At 38.1% G+C, this 21,731-nt stretch overlaps 1 protein-coding gene across 2 annotated transcripts in view; it reads left to right on the top strand.

The window, feature by feature from the left end:
* The window catches only part of PTPRO (protein tyrosine phosphatase receptor type O), a 246,991-nt gene that overhangs the window by 50,795 nt on the left and 174,465 nt on the right, over positions 1 to 21,731 (top strand). The gene's annotated exons all lie outside the window — the stretch shown is intronic.

A 21,731-nucleotide genomic window follows, 5' to 3' on the forward strand; every position in this document is an offset into this window, starting at 1 on the left:
GGTTTGCAAAAGAGTAATTGAGTGGCAATCATGTTCGGTCTATAGTCTACTTTCAGCATGCATCTCCCATCCTGGGTGGATCTTCCCAAAACCATTTATTTGGTGCTCCCTTCTCTATCTGAGCTGCCTTTACCCCTAGAGTGTTCTGCTGGCCACCAAGCCATGTAGTAAACCTCCTGGTATTTATCTCAGCTATTCTTGGGTGTTAGTCTCCTATTTTGTTACTTTATGTTCTCCAGATGAATGCAATCTTTCTATGTCTGTCCCTCTTTTTCTGACTCATTTTGTTTAGCATACTTTCCATGTAGTACCACTTGTATGTAAATTTCATGACTTCATCCTTTCTAACAGCTACATAGTACTCCATTGTGTAGATGTACCAAAGTTTCTTTAACCAGTCATCTATTCTCGGGCACTCAGGTTTTTTCCAGATTCTAGCTATTGTAAACAGTGCTGCAATGAACAAACAAGTGCAGATGTCACTTTGATTATACTTTTTTGCCTCTCCGGGGTATATCCCCAGGAATGGTATTGCTGGGTCAAATGGGAGCTCAATTTCTAATTTTTTGGGAATCGTCCATACTGTTTTCCAAAAGGGCTGAACCAGTCAGCATTGCCACCAGCAGTGAAAGAGGGTCCCTTTCTCTCCACATCCGCGCCAGCACCAGTTGCTTTTGTTCTTTTGGATGTGGGCCAGTCTTTGTAGTGTGAAATTATATCTCGTTGTTTTGATCTGCATCTCCCTGATGATTAATGATGTAGAGCATTTTCTCATGTGTCTTTTAGCCATTCGGATTTCTTTTTTGAGAAAGTTTCTGTTCATTTTGTCACCTCATTTTTTGATGGGGTTGGATGTTTTCTTCTTGTGGAGTTCAACCAGTACTTACTGGGTCGAGTTTAAATTTTGATTCATAATGTTATACTAAAATATTATTATTTTTGCTCCCAAAACATTTTCTATTGCATAATCATCATGACCTGTTTCATATGATTCTGGTTGTCATACTGCTTAAAAGGTACACAAAGCAGCAATATATTCACCAGTGTCATATGGATACAATTTGTCTTCTCAGCCACTGCTAATCAGAAGGTGAAATTTCTAAGTGCAAGTACATTGTGAGTAAATTGAAACCAACCCTTTAAAGATCCCTGGCCTTAATTCTACAATAACTGATGATGAGCCACAGTGATCAATTGATATTCACTGGAAATGTTGTCTTTAATTTTTAATTGAATCACCATGAGATAGAGCATCGCAAAATTGTTCATGATTATATCTCAGTCATACAGTCTTCCAATAAACACCCCTCCGCTGGTGTAATTTCCCAGCACCTCACTGGAAATACTGAGCATCCTTAGAACTGTTCCACACTTGGTGATTATGAGTTGAAACATTATACCACACAAAAACAGTGGTCAAAGGCTTAGTAAAGAAGGAAATTTCTAATGCACTATATGGATCCAAAGACATCATATTTGGCAGTGACAAATCTGATGTGAGTAGAACTGAGCACATAGCATCAGATAACAAAATCAATGAGAGTAGTGCAGAACCTTCAGACACAGAGGATTACATTTTGTAATATCATACTTTGTAGTCTTTTAGTAAATGTTATCAAGTATAATTCAACTGCCATATACAAATACATAGCACCTACTCTGTGCTATTTATTTGTGCATTACTTTTTTTTTTCATACCCAAAAGAAGTTTGCTAAACTGTCATGAAGAAATGAGATGTATTTGTTTGGACTATTCAATTTTAACCTATCTTCATAATCATACTGAACATCCTAATCTTATACCAAACAGAGTTTGGTAACAAATTATCTTCAAGCAATTCTGGCACAATTCTTTTAAAATAAAGCTTCACATGATAGTTACAACCCACATATGTACATAGAACTTGAGATTATCAGGTGATACATTTGAATGCCTTTTGAAAACCTGAGTTGAAATTTACAAGCCTCTTTCAATTTGTAAAAAGTATTTTTTAAAATACCTATAAGCATTTCAGATCAGGGAGAAAGTTCAAAGAGTTGGAGTCCAGAATTTGCATGCTGTAACCCCCAAACACAAACCCCTGAATAGCCCCTTAGTACTGCTGGTATGATTTACAAATTAAAAAATAATAGTAATAAAAACCTATATGAATCTTGAAGAAGATTTTACACAAAAGATATTTTTAGATCTTTCAATTAAAATATGTGAACCATTTCATTGATTTAGCAACAAAACTGTGTTAGAGGAAAAGTTTTTAAGCTTATTAATTGAAATGTTTCCTATTTTTTTAACCTGCTGGGGAGATTGTATGTGTGTGAGTTTGTGTGTGTATGTGTGTGTGTGCTATAAATACCTCTTCTGTCACTCTCTGATTAGGATATGGTAAAAGCTAATAAACAAATGCTAGATGAGGTATCACACTCCATACTCATTTATTTTACTATTATTATTGAAGTGAGGATCAGGGGCAATATCCAGCAGTGGTCAGCACCTATTCCTGACTCTATGTTCAGGAAGGACCCCTGGTTGTGCTTGGGGGACCACACGTGCTGATACAGCCAGGGTCAACCCTATGCAAGTACCCCATCAATGCCTTCTCTATTGCATGCATTATCTCTTCATACCCATTTAGAGCAGCACCAATGGGATAATTTTATTAACACTTTAAGCTTTAATTCTAAGTCAAGAAAATATTTTGCAGCGAAAAAATGAAGGTGATCCAGAACAAAAGGAAAGTTTACACATTGGCACATTAGTGGCAAAGTTTAATGAAGGGACTAGAAATAAGGTAATCAATATACAAACAATGCATGCTGTTACTGTAAGCAGGGGACAGACGTTGTGATGTTTCAGTATTTGAGAATAGCACATGGTTAGCACTGCTAAATTTAGCCAGAACTCATTTTCTGAGCACATACTTAGGACCGACTCATGACCTCAGCTCCTCAGGATGCTGACATGAACAACCTTCAGTAACATTGCTCCAAGCAGAAAATGCATAAGGAAATGCTTGTGAGGCAGGAATTCAGTTATCGGTACAAGATAATGAGGAGCAAGTCTACAACTCAGTACGAAATCCTTACAGGAAAGGGGGAGCTAAAAAAATGGGTCGACATCTGGTGGAGTTAAAGAAGAGGACAGAATGTGAGGAACATTATAGATGAAGGAAAACAGAGTCTTGAGGGCAGCCAATAAAGCTATTTTACTAGCAGAGTCACATTGGGTGCTGTCTTTTACTTTGAAACCCTGTGAGGGATTTTACAAGCTGTGGAGGGGAGGGAGTTTAATGGTCCTTTTCACGGACGCTCCCTGCAACCATTCCCCTGCTTTGCAGTTGCTGTACAATCAGATCCATTGATGATTCATAAGGAGTCAAACTCTGTTAACAGTGATTATAACTCATGGTTTTTGACACCACATTGAGTTGAAGACTCCTGGGTTAATAATTTTGTTTGAGTTCTCCCCAGAAGTCACAGCTGAGGGACCAGAGCGATGGTATGGCAGGTAGAACACTTGTCTTATATACAGCTGACCTGGGTCCAATCCCCTGAATCTGTTATAGCCCACCAAGCCCTGCCAGGGTCAGTTAATGAGTTCAGAGCCAGGAGTAAGCCCTGAGCATGCCAGGTGTACCCACCCAAACAAAACAAAACAAAACAAAACAAAACAAAAGAAGTCATAGTGGAGTTACAGCTGTGCAGTCTGTTTCTTTCTGGAGACTTAGCAGGCAGCTCATACCTAACACACCCCAAAGTGGTGGGTTGTTGCTCTTCTCTCACCCAGTCTGACTTGCATCTTCCATCTCAGTATCTTCTCCATCTTCTTCGTTGGTAATTCTTGGTCAATCTTTGTTGGTAATTCTTTCACACCCTTCATGATTCTTATTCCCCTAAAATAAGATGAAGTGGACAGAATACTTCTTGGACCTGGTGGGTTACAGTTGGTATAACCACCTGTGAGTTCAAAGAGTATGGGTACGTCGGATGCGTGCGGTTGGTGGCCAAGAGCCCTTCCCCTGGTCAGGTGATGGCAAAGAACAAAGGATGGAGGAATGGGGGAAATGGAGGAAGAGGGGCTACAGGCTTGTTGGTAATCAGTGACCATTTATTTCATTCTTATTCTCATCCTTACAGCTTCTTTCTCCTACAGCATAGTTATTTCTTCTCCCGCATAGTTATTTTCTCCTACAGCATCATTATTTTCTTCCCTTCTCTTTCTCTTTCTCTTACAGAATAGTTATATAGAAATCAGGAAGGGAGGAGTGGGGTACACGTAGGTGGGGTTGGACATTACCATCATAATGAACAAATGCAAAACCATCAAGGGAAGTTCTTCTAGGAAATTAACTCGGAGACAAAAATCTCATTTTGGGGTTCAGCACTCTAGATTACTAGGAGATCCGCTCAAGGGCAGGATTCTATCTAGGGTATATTGACTTCTCCTTTCCTCAGCTCGTAATCCATTTGAACAGTCATAGTAAATTTACTTCTTACTAAAATTTCTGTGCAGGAGTGATAGCACAGTAGGTAGGGTGTTTGCCTTGTAAGCGGCTGACCTGGGTTCGATTCCTCTGTCCCTCTCAGAGAGCCCAGCAAGCTACCGAGAGTATTCAGCCCACATGGCAAAGCCTGGCAAGCTACCCATATTCAATATGCCAAAAACAGTAACAACAAGTCTCACAATGGAGACGTTACTGGTGCCCGCTCGAGCAAATCGATGAACAGGAGGATAGTGCTATAGTGCTACTAATATTTCTAGTCATTTTGTTTAAACACAGTAAGATATATTAAGCTTAAATGTGGCTCTTCTTGGGGACATTGCACTATATATTCCAGACTACAGTTCTCAGGTCAGGTTTGTCTTTCCTAGCTCCAGCAGGGTCCTAATTCAGTTATTTCTTTTTGGGTCATGACAGAGCTTGTTACACGACCGTGCTATTAATTATGATACTTCTTATGGCACTAAGCTTGTCCCTTTTCGATGCCAGGGTAGCTAACAGCTTGCCCTGGGTCCATTCCTCTCCCTCACTAGGATCCCCCTTTTAGGAAGTAAGGGCAATTTAGGCTTAAATCAGGTAAATATGATTCTCAGGAGTAAATATTATTGGGATTCAATTAGCTCCCATGTTACAAAAGCATAACATCAACTGTCTTCCTGTGTCTATACAAAATGGACATTGCTAAACCATGCAAATGACATAAAGGAAAGAGAAAAGCAATATAGGATTATTAGTGCCTGATGGAATTGGGTGTGCCTCAGGGGCACTGTTGTGGGAGTAACTCAATAAACCTGAACTTCTACAGAAGGAGCAAGGACAAATAAATGTTATGCAACAACCACCCATTGCATTAGCTCATGGTTTCTTTCTTATTAATTTGCCACAGCAGAACCACTTATGGAATTAAAAGTGATTTTCAGCCACTTGCTCTAGCACATCTGTTTATGAAATTGAAAGTAGTTTCCAGCCTTTCAAGTTTTCTTCAATAGATATTGGTGATATAATCTAGACTAATACCACAGAATGTGTTAAGTTCTAAGTAAAAAGGCATATTAATAACAATAAAATTTTTGGTTTATTTCCTTCTCAGATATGGTATTTCAATGATATCACTCTGTAACAGAAGTTCTTTGAATAAATTGTGGACAGTTTGTGTTAATTTAAGATCTTTAATTAAGCTTGTCAAAACATTTAAAATATTTCAAAGAAAAACGTAAATGTTTTTCTCCATGTTGCTCTCTTTTCCTATAATCTCAATCCACTTCATGCCTGAATCTGTCAATGATTTATTTTCAAAAGTAGAAAACAACCCTGTGAATACCAATTCTAGCCTGTCATAATAAATTCAAGGAAATAAATCTGTAATACCTAAATAATTTCCAAAATAAAGCCTGGAATACAAATTAAGGCTGTCAAATATCTTTTAAAATGTTAGGTGAACATTAATTTAATTATATCATGTGGAAGAATTTTAAATAATAATTATAAAAGCACAAAATTTTAAACCTTCTGTCTATCCAATTTAAATATAAATAATTGTAAAAGCCAAAAAAATAAGGTAAAATTACTGCTATATGTATGACAGGTGTCTTAATTTGCTATATTCTAATGCATTTACTATATTCTAATGCATGTATTAAGTGCTTTTTGAAAACCAACTCAAAAGAGCAATGTTTGAATAGAAAAATAAGCAAAGGAATTAATTATTCCAATAAAGACAATCAATAAAAATAAAGCATGAAAAATGAAAACAAAACATCTTCCAAAGTCCCCCAAATTAAATAACTTACTTCTCTTTGTTGGCAATGACACAGGAACCCTATAAACTTTCTCTAAAATGAGTGGCATTGAAAATAAAAAATGTTCAACTTCCATGGAAAGCAATATGGATATTTCTAAAAGAATGGGAATAGAATTCCCTTATGACCCAGCAATACCACTTCTTGGCATTTATCCCCAAAACACAAAAACACTAATTTGAAAGCATATATACACATCTCTGTTCATCACAGCAATTTATACAGTTGCCAAAATATGCAAACAACCCAAATGCCCAACTACAGAAGAAGTTGTAGTATATATTCACAGTGGAATGCCAGTGCTAAGAAAAAAATAAATCATACAATTTGCAGCAATGTGGGTAAAACAAGAGGATAGGTGTGAAGTCAATCAGAAGGAGAAGGACAGACACAGAATGATCTTTCTCATATGTGGGACTTACAACAATGATCCAAAGGCAACATAATGGGGAAACTAATTCCACAGTCAAGTTGGAAGGAAATAAGAGGGAAAGGGTCTGGGGACCTTGGGGAGGGGTGATGGGGGTAGTGTTGTAATTATGTCAATAAAAAGACATTTTTAATAGTATTGTAAACCAAAATAATGAAAGAAAGATAAACAAAAGAGAGAAAGAAGAAAGAAAGAAAGAAAGAAAGAAAGAAAGAAAGAAAGAAAGAAAGAAAGAAAGAGAGGGAGGGAGAAAGAAAGAAAAGAAATAAAGGAAAGAAAGAAAGAAAGAAAGAAAGAAAGAAAGAAAGAAAGAAAGAAAGAAAGAAAGAAAGAGAGAGAAAGAAAGGGAAGAAAGAAAGGGAAGAAAGAAAGGGAAGAAAGAGAAAGAGAGAGAAAGAGGAAGGAAGGAAGGAAGGAAGGAAGGAAGGAAGGAAGGAAGGAAGGAGAGACAAAGAAAGAAAGAAAGAAAGAAAGAAAGAAAGAAAGAAAGAAAGAAAGGAAAATAAGAAAGAAAAGTCAAAAGGCTTGTAAGTATGCATACATTTAACCTAGTAATTTCACTTAGAAATCCATTCTCAGGGATTAATCAAAGATAACACAAAGTCAAAGATGAATTTAGTGATACCTGTGACAAATGTTCATTGCAGCAATACTTAGAATATTAAAAAATGGGAGCAGTCTAAATTTCCAACTAGAGATTGTAAACGATGCCTTATTTATAATTTGCAAGCAGGAAAAATAATGTTGCATCAGTAACATGGAAAATCTTCATGATGAATTGCTAAATGAAAAAAGAAGGTTGCCCTTACTTTAATGCAGATTATAATATTAAATGATTTTTAGAAAACTAGTTGTATTGGTTTTTGACGTTGGTAAGATCATTTTCCAAATTTTCTATGATAAAAATGTTATTATATTTGTAATTAGAAAAAAACTATTACATTGTAAGTGTGACAATACTTTATAACTCGCGAATAATCTCTCTTTGCTTCACTTTTTTGTCTTTTTCTTCTTTGGAGCCAAGGTCTTACTTTACAGTTGAGCAGTCCCTCATCCTAATCTCGTAATGTTAAAATAAACAGCAAAAGCTCAAGTTCACATTTTTATTTTAAATATTAGTTTCATGAAAATGGCAATCCGTAGGAAGATAGTATGTCTTACATATGCTGTGTGCATGTGCAAATTTGTGATTTTGTTTTGTCTTACATATGCTGTGGACGTGTACTATCTGTGATTTTATATATGTTTAGCCATCTTTAGTTTTTGCAAACTGAACTGATTTTTTCAAAAAAATCAGTTTTTTTCAGATCACTTTGCAGATTTCTTTAAATCACAAGTTTTCTTTAAAGATATCTTATTTATTAAATAATCCTCAACACTTCTTCTGTGTGCCAAGTATTGGTAGTATATCAATGGTTGCCTACATTCCTAATGAATCATGTAGGGTGTCATTTAACATCTTGAATACAGTTGAATATTTGAGGTCTTTGATTAACGTAAAATCTTGGTACCCAAAGAAAGTAAACTCTGACAATTTCACTCTTTGCCATTTATTGCAGTTGTCATTTTTCCAATACTACCTACTTTCTAGTTCTTTCTTTGCCTCTTATCCGAGAGACTCTAAAGTCCACCGTGGAACTAATTAGGAGACACTTAGTTGGAGATGCTTTCCTGTTGTAACACCCACACCTCACCCCTCCAGTTTGACAACAATTAGATATATGATTTGACAGCTTGTCTTGGGAAAGGATATAAAGAATAATTAAAGCCATGATGATTAGGGTGGAACTTTATTTTTCTCTAAGAAGAGGACAGTGGTGTAATTCCGTAGAGTGGAATGTAACAGGAAGAGTATGCTAAACTCTCCAAAGTGAAAGGTTTCAAAAGACCTTGCCTAAATTAATGAATGTTGGGGGTTAGGGATGGCTTGGGAAGGACACACAAGACTCTCACATTACTTATAAACTGAAATTAACATGGAACATAAACTAGTTATAGATTTTGAAACACAGCAAAAATATTGTCTTCCTCTGTCATTTAACCTGAGAAATAAATGAATTGTCTTCTCTGCCCTATGCCCAGGATTCTCCCAGGCTTTGATGCCAAGGTTATTATTTTGTGCTGGATTCGGGCTATAGCTGGTTCATTGCAGGTGGACCTTCTATATTTGTCAGTTGATTAATTAGAGTTGGTTGTGAGTCAGTTAATGACATGACTGTCACAGGGAAAATTGGAGTCTAAGTTTATAGGACAGGCAGTAATTAATGTCTCCAGATGTTTTACATGGGATCTAGTTAAAATACATGAAAAAATGAAAGTAAAAGTAATTACAGTACCTATGAGAAGCTGTTCTCAGATTCATATCTAAAATGCTAAGTAAAGTGGGCACAGGGGCTCTGCAGAAACACACATAATTATAGAGTAAAGATGTGGACGTTGCTCTGCTGCCTTGGATTTTTATTGTGGAACTCTGCGCTACGCTGTTTTCACTCGAGGCACCCCAGAGTGGGGGCGTGTGAGAGCCCTCCCTGCCCCAAGGGACCCAGCCCCGGCAGCCGACCTCCACTACCCAACCGCTGCCACGTTCCAGGCCACTTTCCGGACACATCATAAGAAAAAAAATCCTACCCATTTTCTGTAATTACCACACCATATTTGATGGGGTTCAGATATTAGGCAACAAATCATAGAGAGAAATATTTCTCTCTCAAAGAGCCCAGCGAGCTACCAAGAGTATCCCGCCCACAAGGGCATAGCCTGGCAAGATCCCCGTGGCATATTCGATATGCCAAAACCAGTAATGATAACAGGTCTCATTCCCCTGACCCTGAAAGAGCCTCCAATCATTGGGAAAGACGAGTAAGGAGAGGCAGCTAAAATCTCAGGGCTGGGAGGAATAGAGACATTACTGGTGCCCGCTCAAGTAACTCGACAAACAACAGGATGACAGTGATACAGTGATGTGGAATTGTGCTGGGATAGTCAGCAGTAGGAGAGGAGGAAAAAGTTTTTGTTGCCAAGATTGGCCTCTCAGTGGCTCCCCTGAGCATGAATTTTCAGAACTTTTGATTAAGCAGATCTTGAGAATGGTAGAAATTCGAGAGCTTTCTATAGCTCCCCAGTCTACTTGGAGTCTCGTCTCGATTTTAGGAATACCATTTCACATTTTCCCCCCTTACCTATTTAATCTATTGCTTTTTTAGTATCACATACCAGCAAATTACTCCATTTGTTTGGAGGGTGATGTTTAACTGTCAAAAGCTGAGAAAGCAGTTTGAGAGGTGAAGTTGTAGTTATCCAAAATACAATTTTTATAAACTGTTATGCACAAGTCATTTTACATAGCTTAATGACTAAGATTTAATCACCGATTCATAAATGTGGATTTCATCCTTCTTGTTTACTATCAGGGATAAGTTTTCTCAGCTACCTGTCACTGTCACTGTCCTCCTGTTGTTCATCGATTTGTTCGAGCGGGCCCAATAATGTCTCCATTGTGAGACCCATTGTTACTGTGTTTGGCATATTGAATACATCACAGGGAGCTTGCCGGGCGAGATACTCTCAGTAGCTTGCCGAGCTCTCTGAGAGGGGCAGAGGAATATAACCTGGGTGGGTCGGGTCGGCCGCATGCAAGATAAATGCCCTACCGCTGTGCTATTGCTAGATGAGAGAAAATGTAAAAACGCTGATACACAAATACAATACAAAATTTTCAGAGATAAATTAATTTGAGCTGTTTTCTGGAAAGAACTTGAAATATTGGCCCATGAGCATATTCAGAAAGTATGTGTTTTGTACCCATGTTTGTATGTTTAGAGAATAAGCATGCTTACTTTTCTTCATATTTTCTTCAGTCTATTGCTCCCAAAATGCAAAAAACAATCAGTTTAAGAGAAAGTGATACCAAACAAGTTAGGGCATAGTGAATTGGCATAGGCATTTGTCATATGTATATATATTTCTTATAGAAATGAATATATGTGCATGTATAATTTTAGCCTTGGTGCTGGGTTAATATTTTTTAGAAGACTCCCTTGTAATTTTGTAAATATACACTAAATCATTTTTAGGATTTGTCAAAGAGCCACATACTATTCTAACTGCAGGACCCCAAATCTGCCAGAAATATTTATTTCTGGTGACTCTAGCTTTGCAGTTCTCTTGAGGAACTGGAGAAATACCTGCTTTCTATGCAGACCTTCTGAAACTCACAAAAATGAGCACAGACCCACAGTCATCAAGAAGGCTAAGGAGAAAAGCTGGGAGGAAGGGCCGGGAGATATTAGCACTTCTGAGCACTGGAGCCAGTGCAGACCGGTTCGGATAGTGGCCTGAGAAGATATGCCAAATACAATAATAAGGATGCTCTGTTGAAGTAGAGTTTGTAAGAGATGATTAAAACTTTTCTTAAAAATCAAAGGGGAGGGGCTGGAGTGATAGCACAGGGGGTAAGGCATTTGCCTTGCACGTGGCCGACCCAGGTTCGATTCCCAGCATCCCATATGGTCCCCTGAGCACCGCCAGGAGTAATTCCTGAGTGCAGAGCCAGGAGGAACCCCTGTGCATCACCGAGTGTGATCCAAAAAGCAAAAAAAAAAAAAAAATCAAAAGGGAGCCAAGAGATCATACTGGCCTTAAGGCTCATGCTTTGCAAGTGCAAGTTGCCATTCCAGGTTCTATTTCTATCCCCGACTACACATGGACCCCATGCACTCCAGATTCAATCCTGGAGCCCCTGAGCACTGCCAGCATAGCCCTGATGCACCGTTCCCAAAACCACACGATGTTCAGTTAGCCAAGGATCACTGGGAGAGGTCCTCATGGTTCCTGAGAGTCTCTGTAGCTGAATTAAGTCAAAAGGGAGAAAGTACTGGCTCACACATCTCCTCCTCCTTCCCCCTGCGTTCACGTGATCCAGAATCCTCCCCCTCTCCAGAGGCTGCCTCCGTGTTCACAAGCATTTCTCACACACTCACAGTACCCACTCCTCGGGGAAGCTCCCCTCAGACCACGCAGACCTAAAATGCTGGTTCCTTTTCGCTTCATGGTGCTTTGATGGTATTTCTCATTGCCTCTCCCCCAACACCTCTCAGCAGACAGGAGCCAGGCTGCCCGAGCAGATCTGTGCCTGGAATGTAGCCTGACACCACTACGTTCTGGTTCTGATGAAATGAATGACTGAACCAACAAATGTGCACATGAATGAATGAAGGTCCAACAATAGCTGTTCATGAATAACAATACTGAAACACTAATATTTAGCCGTAAAACCAAACAGAAAAATCTGAACTTGGCTTTCCTATTACAAATTGTATCTCCCAGACCATAGCTGTCTTATAAGACCATTTCTTTTGTTACTGATGTTATGGCAGAATTCAGAGGATTTTCTGGTTATCCCAAGACCTTTAGCTGTATTTCTTCATGCCTGATTATTTCTCCAATCTTGCTGTTTGATTTATGGGAATCACGACACCCTATAAGGAACGCGAAAGGAGATCCACTTAGCTGTGAACAGTGCTCATTATAGAACAACCGCCGGCCAAGGCAAGGCAGAGGCCTCAGGGAATACAAACCAGAGTGAATTGTTTCCTCCTGAGCACACGTTATTTTTAACCATAAAAAGCAATGTTCAAGTTTTGACTTCTTAGAGGGAGTATGATTAATTTCCATCATGTTAGAAAATAATATATAGATGACCCAGGGAGGTTTTCATTTATTAAGAGAGATTCTAGAAAAATGAAATAAATTGAAGAATAAATAGTGCACATATATTTTCTATACTTTATCTGGATGCTATAGATGAGATCATCATCATCTACTATCTAGATTTATTTTTTAAAATTCTGTTTTTAGTTGAAAAAATATAGAAGTTTCAACCCCCCCATTTTAAAGTGTTGGAAATTATACATTTTGAAAGACCTATGGAAATTTTTAGAGCCCTGCCATTTACAAATGCCAAAAATAAAAAAATAAATAAACACCTAAAATGATAGCTTGTTGCTTAGAAAAGTTCACTAATATTCAACAGTAAACTATGATGAATATACTATATGCTTTGAGGGTAGGGCAGATAACATTTCCAATTTTAACATAAATTTAGTGGAAATTTCAGCATTTTACCCAAAATGCTCTGGGTTCAGAGGCTTAAAAATATAAAGTCTTTGTCAAGGAGCATATATGTGAGGTACTAACAATAAAGTTCCTTAAATAGTTTTATTCTCTGAAACTATGGCTCAAGCTGGCTGAAAGGTTTCTATGTTTCATAACCGCATATTAAATTCTATTTTAAAAATGAAATACAAATGAGGTGTTCTAGCTTTTTACCACCCTAGAAAAGCATCTTTGCTCGTTGACCTCTTTTCTTGTTCTCACTGCTGATCAAAGAAAAAGAGACCTATATTTATGTCTTTTTAAGGAAAGGTTTAGTTTGACAGTTTTTTTTTTCCCCCTGACTCTTTAAAGAGCCAGGTAAAAAGAATTCTCTGAGTGATAGAACAGTAAAAGGAAAAGAATTAATGACAGTTGAGACCATTTTCCTCTAGTTTCCTATCAGGGATCCCAGTTTATTAGTACAAAGTTTTGATCTGGCCATATCACCCCAGTAGTGCCTGCAGTCACATTAAGGGGATTATAGTCATTTGCTATGGCAAACTCATCCTTTCTCACAACTTTGTCTATTATCCTATTTCATTCTTCACCTGAAAGCATTGTGCCAACACTGAACCATTTCTGGAAGAATTTCATGTTCAATCTCGCAATCTGAGATTAACTACTCAATCTCCCGACAATCCAACAAAGTGACTTCCCTCCCAATATCACCTGTTTTCCATAGATTCAGCCAGATGGTTTTTCAGACTGAGGGAATTGACAGCAGGAATGAACTGTGCCTTCATTTTATGCTCTGAATAAGAATGTGAAGTCTCCAGATAAAGGTAGATTTCAAAAACATTTTCAAATACTATCTTAATCTAGATTTTTGACCCCAAAGTAGAACCACAGACCAAGATTTGAATCAAGATTGTTTTTTTTATTTGAGAGTGTGATCTTAGAAAACAAGTATAATGAGCAGTGGTTTTGAGCACTCACCCCCATCCCAAAGAGGAAAGAATAAGTTTAAAGTAGTATTACTGATAAAATACCAGAAAATTAGTTTTAGTTTTGTCTCTTGGAGTGTTTATGAAATATGTTGGAAAATTGAAAGTTTGGGCATTATAAGGGAAGAATTCATTCCTCACTCAATCACTTAGGTTTTAGAACTTATGCAATACATTACTAGTTGTGAACACATTGTGGCCAAGAATGTTCCTATAAATATCCCACACCACTGTGCTGAGAAGTTCTATCAGGATGGAAAAGTTACATGGACTAGGCCAAAAAGAAGGTAGTATAAGACTGAATCATGATGAAGTGAGTAGCATCATCAAGTGGAACAAATTTGCATCAGGAGTAGTTGGAGTGAGAGATCTACATAGCGACGGGAGCGATAGTACAGCAGAGATGGGCATTTGCCTTGCATGTGGCAGACCTGGGTTCAATCCCCGACATCCCATATGGTCCCCAAGCACTGCCAGGAGTAATTCCTGAGTGCAGAACCAGGAGTAACCCTGAGCATAGCTGGGTGTGACCCAAAAAACAACAGAGAGAGAGAGAGAGACAGAGAGAGAGACAGAGAGAGATCTACATAGATAAGAAATGGCCAGTTTGGTCCATTCACCAGGCCCTCTATTAAGTGTTACCGGTAATAGAATCCTCCACCCCCACCCCAACAATGGATCGATGTTAGTCTATGAAATGGCTTAATCCTGTGAGTTACTGGAATGAACTCCAGGGCCAATCTCTCAGCCAGTACCAACATCTTGATTATTATTTATCATCTCTCTTATTTATTATTCATTCTCTTTATTTATTTCACATTCTGCCAAAATTGTGGTTGGCTTACTTTCTTACCTACTGAAAGGACCCCATTTTCAGGCTGGCTTACTTTCTTACCTACTGACTATTTTCAGGTCTAAGAGATCAGAGCCTTTAGTGGTCATGCCTTCACTTTTTTGAATGCAATTTTCTGTAGCATTATTATCCATTCACATTTTCCTTTGGCACAGAAATGCACACACACACACACACACACATACACACACATATATGTGTATATATATATGTATATATCTATATATATAAACCCAGGATGCATAGCATAGTTTCACAATACTCTTCCCTGTTCCCTTTGCATTTCATCAATCATAGCCCCACACAGAAATGAAAATGAAAAGAGGTGCTGAGAAAAGGAACTAGGAAGTTAGCACTGGCCTTTGTGAGAGAAGTTGAACCTGAAAAGCAGGGGCAGATGATAGGAGGCAAGTGTCTGAGAAAAAAGAAGGACGTTTAGGAATTGGTTTAAATTAATTAATAACTTGACCTTTGAAAAACAAAATGGTGGAAGGAACATCTTCTCAAAGGGGAGGAAGAAGCAGAACAACATGGTGGCTATTATTGTTTGGGATTCAGGTAATATAAAAAGTTCTATAAAGAGAACTGTAAACAGAGAAAGTAAAGAGAGAAGAGAGTATAAAATGTCTACTTTTCCTTAGAAGTCCCCATTCTTCTGATTCCAACATGAATAATTCAAAAGCATCCCTTGATCACCTCTTGGGATAAACTCTCTAACCTCTTACATTGACTAATTTTATGAGCAAAATCTTGATATTTTCTTACTGCTTGTAGTTTAGCACAGTAAAGTTTGCAAAACTGAACATATGACAGGGATGCAGAATTAAAGATTGCACACATTGCTGATGAAAGTCCTTGTGTTGGAAAGTGGGGTATTCTAGTATACCTGAAGAGATTGATTAAGCCGTGGACCAAGACAAGTGTCTGGTTGTTTCAAAGTAATCGGGCCTTTGGGACTACTTACAGTTATAAACAGAGGCAGGCGTCTAACTCCTCATGAATACTTTCATCACTGAGAACACAGATCACCAACAATGTGTATGTGTGTGTATGTGTGTGTGTGTGTGTGTGTGTGTGTAGCATACTATTTCCAGAAGAGAGTGCCACTATAGATGTGTTCTCATAAAATTACATACAAATGTGGGGGTTGGGAGGGATACTGGGATCCGTGGTGGTGGGAAATGGGCACTGGTGGAGGGATGGGTATTTGATCATTGTATAATTGAAATCCAAGCACAAAAATTTGTAAGTCTACAACTGTACCTCATGATGTCTCACTAATAAAAATTTTTTAAAAATTATATACAAATGTCCAAGCACAATTGCCTATGGGCCCAAACCAAAATGCATCTGAATGGATATGATGTGGGAGATAAAAATGTGTAGGAAGATACACACAAATATATCGACTCAAATGTTCAAATGTGTATAATTGATGTTTGTGTGTGCAAGTTTTTACAATAGATTCACTGGAATAACACATATACTTGTAATTGTCACTTTAAAAATTCCTTTATAAGCTGGAGCAATAGTATATGGCACTTCCTTTGCATGTGGCCTAGACTGTGTTTGATCCTTAATACCACATATGATCTCCTAAGACTGCTAGGAGTGACCCCTGAGCACAGAGCTAGGATTAATTCCTGAACATTGAAGGATGTGACTCCAAAACAAGGAAGGAGGGAAGAAACAAATGAATAAGGAAGGGAAGGAGGGGGGAGGGTGGGAGGGAGGGAGGGAGGGAGGGAGAAAGGCAGGAAGGAAGGAAGGAAGGAAGGAAGGAAGGAAGGAAGGAAGGAAGGAAGGGAGGGAGGGAGGGAGGGAGGGATAGAGAGAGAATATCTTTAAAGAATGGAAGCTTGAGTCTTGAATGTTTGAGATGCTGAGTTTGACCCACTGTTCCCTCTGAGCACCAAGGTTGTGTCCCCCATAGACCCCAGCACTGCCTCATCTGAGGAGCACTGTGCCAAAGCACCAGATCCACACATCCAGGAGAGGCCCCTGACACTGTTCTCAAGGGCACTGCTGAGGATTCCCCCGCCCTAATATGAGAGAATAATTCGGTTAGGCAGGTGCGATTAACTTTGGGAAAACGTAAATCATAAATAATACTATATAGCATTATATGTTACTGAATTAGCATATTTTTACTTTATCTTTTATATTTTACTTTTATATGTTTACTTGTATTTATTGAATTAGATTTTTATTGAGATTCTGTGGTTTATAATACTATTAATAATGGTTTCTCATGCACATAATTCCAATCACACCTATCACCCATGTATCTACCTCCCTCTCATGAATTACTATGTTTTAAAAATGTTTTATTTTAGTCACCATGATTTACAATAATTACGATTTTAAATGATAGGACTCTGCATATAATATTCTAACTCCATGCCCTACATCAGGGCATCTGCTTCCTTTCACTAGTGTCTCAACCGCCCCCACCCCACCTCGAACTATTAAAGTTTTAAATGAAATTAATGAAAAGAAATAATTTTGTTAGCATAGTTCTTAGAGTTGATAACTAACTACAAAAATTTATATTCAAATTAGGACTCTTAAGATAAATGTGATAATAAGGGAAATAATGTGTTATTATGGAGAAGGAAAAAAGAAACTTCACTGAACAAAGAATCCAGCAACAGAAATTCAGAGGGCATGTGATCAGGTGTCTAGTTCCTTTCTAGTGAATGGTTTCATCATCAGATCCAGGATCGCTCTCCAACATTGTTTGGAATTTTACGGTTCAGTAGAGGAAAAAGTAAATCACAAGTCAAAGAAGCATTTTTAAAAGGCCAGAGAGATAGTGTAATGGGTAAGGTACTTGCCTTGCATGCAGCCAAACTGGGATTAATCTCTGGCATTCCATATGAATATGGTTCCCCTGAACACCACCAGGTGCAATTCCTGAGTGGAGAGCCTGGAATGGCCCCTGAACATTGCCAGACATGCCCCCCCCAAAAAAACCTGAAACAAAAAGGGAGCATTTTTATTAGCACCTCTATTCCTCTTAGTATATGCCTTTCTTTTGAACATTTAATATAAAACAGACTCAATCCTTTACCTTCTTTGTGAAGTATAATCAAAAACAATGAAATTATAGAAGGACCACACAGTTATTTTTTGTAATTGCTCTCCATAGAATTGGATGAGTTCTTCTCATCCACTTCTAGTGGGAATGTTGTCTTGTACAAGCCCTCTGGAAAACAGTACGGAGACATCTCAGTAAACTGCCTGATGACCCAACAATTCCACTTTGGGACATCTGTCCCCAAAAACAATCTCTCAAAAGGACATACACCCACTTAGAATTCATTACTGCACTCAGTACAATAGCTAAGATATGGAATCAACATAGGTGTCCAATGACAGATGAATGGATTATGAAGATGTGGTTTATATACACAATGGAGTATTATGCAGCTAAGGAGGAATGATGAAATCATGCAATTTGCTGCAACATGGTTAGAATTGGAAAATACTATGTTGAGTCAAGTAAGTCAGAAGAAGAAAGACAAACACATGATGATCTTACTGATCTGTAGACTATAGGATACTGGATAAGGACATGTATTGTAGTAAAAGGAGATGCCTAGATCACCCTTAATCCCAGTGTTTAGAGAGCAGACTGACGGAGAAGAGAAGAAATCAAGGGGAAAGACTGGAATGAGAAGTAATGGGTGATCGGACATCAGGACTTCAATTATACCAGCGATATGAGTGAGGGGTATAGCCACAAACTCAAAACACAGGTTCAAAAGAACTGAAAACATGAGACTTAAGCAGAGCAACCACTGAAACTTTGTAATGTACCTGTCAAGTTGACAGGTGGGGATGGAGTAGGGATTGCGGTGGGGAGAGGATCTGGGAACGCTGTGGAAGGAAGCTGACTCTGGTCAAGGAATTGGTGTTAAATTATTGTAGGCTTAAAACTTAACTATCAGGGGCTGGAGCAATAGCACAGCAGGTAGGGCGTTTGCCTTGCACGCAGCCAACCCAGGTTCAAATCCCAGCATCCCATATGGTCCCCTGAGCACCGCCAGGAGTAATTCCTGAGTGCAGAGCCAGGAGTAACCCCTGAGCATCGCCAGGCGTGACCCAAAAAGCAAAAACAAAAAAAACAAAAAAAACTCAACTATCAGTAAGCTTTGAAAATCAGAAAGTCTTGAATAATTTTTTTTCAAAAAACAATAAAAAGAGAGTTCTTGAGTCCTTTAAATAAAAAAGTGGATGAGTTCTATAACTGATTTGGCAATCTTGGAAAGAGTTAGCACTTTTAAATATCCAGGGGCTCGGTATTAGCATAATTTGGGGTTATTTTTCCCTTGCTTATTTTTCTCTTTAATGCATCACTAAGTTCTAAGACATTTTCATCAATATGTATGTCCTCTGATACACTGGCCTCCAATCAGTTACTTTAATTCAAATATTGCATTTCTTTTAATTAGATTTGCTTTCTTTAGCCACCAAGAGCTAAGCAACTGATAATATTTGTATGCCTAACAACTGGTTTTATTTATACCAGGGAAGAACAGACACGAGCTTTCGCTAAGCAACAACTATGTGCCAAGCCCTGTGAAATATGCTTTCACATGTGTTGTTTCCTCCTTGCACAACCCTGCAAGATGAATTTCATTTACTCCATTTACAACAACAAAATGAATTCATTCGGTTCTTAGCCAGCTCTTTCTCATTGAAAAGCCACCGTCTCAAGCTGATAGAGTGAATCAGAGATAAAAGGATGAGATAGTTCAGTTAGATTATTTATAATTGGTCTCCAGTGTTCCCCAAGAAAGACATACTTTAGTGGCCTTGGGTTTGGAAAAGCAATTTCACCTTTAAGAAGTGAGAACATGTATAACCTTGAGAAGTCTCTTTAGGAAGTCCAAGTGACTCATAGAACATAGACTTTGTGACTTTGGTCTTAGTTTATTTCTCCATCAACCAACCTTTATTGACTAGCTGTGCACAATCTGTCATCTTAGGACCTGAAAATAAAACCAAAAGTCCTATCCGTTGTGAATCTTATATTCAGTTAGATTCTATGTCATTTGGGGCGAAGCATGGGAGACATGGATTAGTTGAGATAGGGATCAGGGAGAGAGGTAAATAATATACAAAGAAAGTTCTGAAAACCCATTCACCAAGATAGTCAAACATGTACCTATTGAAATCTTAAATTTTACTAATGGAATCCTGTTTAGTCTAGAAATATGAATTATCATGCAAATGACTCTGATCACAGTCCTATTTTTAATTACTCTGAAAAATAAACCTGAAACATAATATCTATAAACTAGCTAGCACGAGGACAAGGAAAAAAAATCTCTGGATGTGTGCTGCTTCCATCTTTAATGCGATGTAAGTATGAGAAAGGCAAGAAAAAAGAACACAGTGGCCATAGGATTGGGGGCGATGAACTGGGAGGGGGAGAATGGAAAGACAGCTGATGTAGTGAATGATAATCCACCATGGATACATTGTTACAAGTAACACACTTGTAGATAGCTTATTGAATTGGCGAGATCAGTTGTCCATAAAAGATTAAATGTTCAGAAACAGTCTCTTAATGCCTCCCCTCTGTTTTGACCAATTACTGTTAAAGAATGACTCTTTGATACCCCAAGTCATCTTTTCCCCATGTGTACTTTCAATTTCTCTTTTTGCTTTTGGCTTTTGATCCTCTGAGTTCAATGGAAGGAAGGTACATGGGTATTTCAATTCCAGGTCTGTTATTTATATACTAGCTCAGCTGTACTTCAAGAAAAATAACTCTGAACATTGGTTTTTTTAGTGACTTCATCTTTCCTCTAGAACAATATACCTACCTTGGGGAGTTGTGAGAATTAAATAAAATTTAAATTGTTTATTATTACTTACTTCATCAGAGCTACAAGGCGGTCAGAACTGTTTTAAATAATACTTAGTGCAAAGAGATTTTACAGTAATCCATTATGCAAATATCAAACATGATAGGATAACTTAAGTGAGGAAAAGGTGAGAAACAAAAAGAAAACCAAGAAAAGAAGCATAGCCAGGGGATGAATACACATGCTGTCCTATTCAACTACTTCAAACAGCTCCACTTTGTGCTAAGCTTTTCCATGGTTACAGGCAAAAGAAAAATGGGTCAGTCTCCATCTTTACCTGTTCTTAAAATACAAAAATATTATAACTTAAGAACAGCAAGTTTGTTTTTCTTATTAACTAGGAAGAAATCTCTTGCAAAGTTTGTTGAAAAAGACCCTGACAAGGAAGTAAGAGATGCCTTCCACTTCATTCTGTGCTTTCTCTATCTACCGCTTCAGGATCAGTGAAGTCACTGCACCAACTCTCTTGAAGGTTGGTGTGTGCAGCTCATGCAGACAACATGAGCTCACTCTGGAAGAACTCAGGTCTTAGTTTTAATCAGAAAATAAAAGCAAGTAGCCAAGCTCTCGTCCTTGTGTACAATTCACTGGTTTAGAGGTAGAAACATATCGAACAACACCTTGAACAAACTCCTAGGTAGTTTTGAAATTTTTTTCATTTTATTTTCATTATAGCACCATAAATAAAATTTTGACTCCCTTCAAATACTATCTCCCTATTTTCCTCATATCCTTACCAAGACTTCCAAGGCTGTGAACACAGTCATCCTCCATTTTGTCTCCAGGAACATGCCCTCCTCCTAGTGCCTGTGGTTCCTGCCCTAAGTGAAAGCTGGTCATCTCTTAGTCCTGCCTTTATCTCTTTCGTCCATGGTTCCAGGAAGCAACAGTTCAGGAAATTCTTGGTTATGGTCTTTTCATTTTTCTTGAAACATAATATCCTTCCCCCTCTGCCATTCTGTGCCTGGTTAACTCTAGCTTCTCCATAGTCTCTTTCTGGTGAGCATCTCACTTCTCCTCTCTTTGGCACCCTAAGAACTAGGGACTAGGGATCTGTGCTCATTCTGGCTCTCATCCATCTTTGCACATTTCCATTCTGTAAAGTCTCACTATTTTAATGAGCTCATTCAATTTCTTCCTCATTTATTCAACATGTATTTCTAGATAAGCATCC

The sequence above is a fragment of the Sorex fumeus genome, unplaced genomic scaffold (genome assembly GCF_029834395.1).
Source record: "Sorex fumeus unplaced genomic scaffold, SorFum_2.1 ptg000100l, whole genome shotgun sequence".
Taxonomy (NCBI): Eukaryota; Metazoa; Chordata; class Mammalia; order Eulipotyphla; family Soricidae; genus Sorex; species Sorex fumeus.